The sequence below is a fragment of the Psammomys obesus genome, unplaced genomic scaffold, assembly GCF_907164565.1.
Source record: "Psammomys obesus unplaced genomic scaffold, mPsaObe1.curated_primary_1811, whole genome shotgun sequence".
Classification (NCBI taxonomy): domain Eukaryota; kingdom Metazoa; phylum Chordata; class Mammalia; order Rodentia; family Muridae; genus Psammomys; species Psammomys obesus.
In genome coordinates this window covers 6,353,091-6,356,148 of record NW_026596166.1, presented here as the reverse complement: position 1 = coordinate 6,356,148, position 3,058 = coordinate 6,353,091, and positions in this window count along the sequence as shown.

Below are 3,058 nucleotides of genomic sequence, written 5' to 3'. Positions count from 1 at the left end.
TCTCTCTCATTCATACACACACAGAGACACACATTAGAGACAGAGAGAGAAAAAGTGTGAGAGAGATTATCTATAGTTATAATAAACTCAAGCCTATCAAACATGCAGTTTAATTGTTGATGTTTTGTAGTCCCTCATGCCTTTCTGGTTAAAGCTCAAACAAACCAGAAAGCAGACTCACTTCAAGTATAAATTTCATCAGGTGAATCAGAGTAGGCAAAGGGCAAATTCCAAAATAAAGGTGGGTCGACTTATACCTATTTTTCATAGTTTCGTAAACATTCTGCTGTGCTCATGAACTCACGGCAGCTGTGGTTGCCATCACACGATCAAGCCCGTTAGTAGTTTTGAATGTGTGTGAGTGGCAGGAACTCACCATCACCCCACCACCTCTAGCTGGGGAATTATTGACAGTTGATGGTTGGCTAGCAGAGAGAGAGTCCATTTTCTCCAAGGGTGTGGTCCATGATAGGCTGACCATGCTTCACTGGCTAGCCCCCAAATCATGTGTGTGCAGATAGCACAAACTGGACCTACTAGGTTATTAAAAACAACAACAACAAAAACCAAACAACAACAAAGAAAACGTAAAGTTGAGAGGCAGGGTGGGTAGGAGAATGGGGGTGTGTCAACAAGGAGCTAATGGGAGAAGCGGGGTAAACACGAGCAAAATACATCGTATACATGTGTGAAATTCTCAAAGAATTAATAAAAATACCATAAAAACATTTTACAACTCTGAAGCAACAATTTGACATGTAAATTAGCTTTGTTATAAAGAAATGAATATATATATATATATCACACTGGAGGTGGTCAGTAATCCCACGCAAATAATCTTGATCCGGTTTTTTTACCTGTTTTCCTAGACTTCCTGCCCTTCACATTATACTCATTTTGAAGGGCTCCTTCCACAGAGAGCCTTTTGTAACCTGCTTTTCTCCGTGACCCAATTTTAATGCTTCTCCTGGGAGACAACTTCAAGCACGTTTCTGCATATCAAGCTGCAGCTGGGCACCGGCAGCCTTGTAATAACACTTCTTGAAAAAGCTCGGGGTGTGCCGGTTAAGGATGCGCACTGGGGCGCACGGTGACAGGATTGCTAAGCCTCGGGATCAAAACCGCGCCGGCAAGCAAATACCAACCTGGGCAAGGCAGAAAAAGGGACTTTATTAGAGGAGCTGCCCTCTCCATGATAATTAGTTCTTTCTTGAGGTTAATCCAGCCACCCGGAAGTGGGGAACTTTTCTTCCACTGTTATTGAATAGCTGTTATCACACGAGTGATAACGAGGCTGGGAAATGAGTGGTCATTGAAGATCCATGCGGCTAAGTTTCACTGACGGTGTTGGCGTTACTCTAGAAGGCCTTCCTTAGCGGATGAGATCTCTTAGCACGCACAGCTTCCAGCGGCCCTCATTCCACACAAGGCTGTAGCCCACAGCTGTAGTTACTTTAAAACTCAGCCTCAACTGCAGAGCCGTCCAGAGTTACAAATGCTATCGCAGTTCGCTTTCCCTTTACAGTCAAAGGGTAAAGCCTTATTCCTATTTGTAATTCCTATTTGTAATTCGATAGCGTGGTACTGGCTCTGGTTGGGGGCTGTTGGGTATCACAGGTCATGAGAGCTGGGTCCTTACGAATAGGGTTAGTCACCGTCCTGGGATATTTTGTGATTCTATAATAAAAACACCCTAGGCTTAGGCAGTTAGAGTAAGATAAGCTTATTTGTCTCACTTTTCTAAAGGCTAGATGGTCCAAAAACCAAAACAAAACAAGAAAACATACTAACAGTGAGGGCTTTTTGGCTGCATCACAGCATGTCAGAGTCAGAGAAGAGACCAAGGGTGTCTGCGAACAAATATAATTTTACTCTATAACTACCAGCGGTGTATAAGGATGAGTCCAGGCATATGAGAATAATCAGTCCACTTCTTTAAGAAGGTATTAATTTCTTTGTGAGGCTCGAGCCTCAGTGACCTAATTTTGTTCCAAAGGCCTTCCTCTTAAAGTCCCAGCTTTCCTGCACCGAGGACCAGGTTTCCAGCACATGGCCCCTGAGGATAACCTATCTTCCAACCTGAACAGCATCCTTTAAAAGAAGCCCAAGGGACTTGCTTTTTTCTTCTATGATGTAAAGATACCAGGCCTCACCAGACACTGGCCAGGGCTTTGACTGAGCTTCCAACTACCACACCTGTGAAATATAAAGGTCTCTTCTTTATAGATTAGACTATTTCGTTAAATAGACTGGATGGCTTAATACAAACACCAAATGTAACCTAAGACCCCCGCCCCGCCTTAAACCACTAATACAGTAAAAGGAAAAATACACCATTGTTTTATGGAAACAGTATCAGCATCATCATTTTCTGAAATTTTAGAAGTTACTAAACAAGGGGCTGGGGAAGGCACATGGGTTATAAGCACACACACACATTGGGACCCGAGCTTGGTTCCCAGCACCCAGGTCTTGAAGCTCACAATCACCTGTAACTCCAGTTACAGTGGACCCCATTCTCTCCTCTGGACTCCCTGGGTACCTGATTGCGCTCATAAGCACCCATAATGTTGGGATCCACAAGCATCTCTACAGCCAGCCCCGAGGGACCTGACGAACTGGTTATCTGGCATCTGTGAGGCCACCTAGAAGAATACCCGCTGACCACTGGAAACTACCTGTGCATACTCTGGGTCGCTTTATAAGAGAATAAAAAGCTGCTCCTCTTTCTCTCCTGCTTCGTCTAGAGACAGTCTCTGCGACCTCTTCCCCTTCCCCTAATAAACCTCCCATGTGAAACCGGTCGCAGTGGTGTGATTTGTGAACCCGCCGTGTAACTCTCTTCCGAATGATTCTAACACATATGACCATACACAGACACGTAGTGAAAAATAAACCTTAAACAGCACAAGTTACCAGACAAAGCAACTAGAGGTTTGGTTAAAATATTATTATTATTATTATTATTATTATTATTATTATTATTATTATTATTTTCAAAAGGTTATGTTTAACGACAGAAATAGCAAAAAAGCTACACATTCATGGAAACTGAACA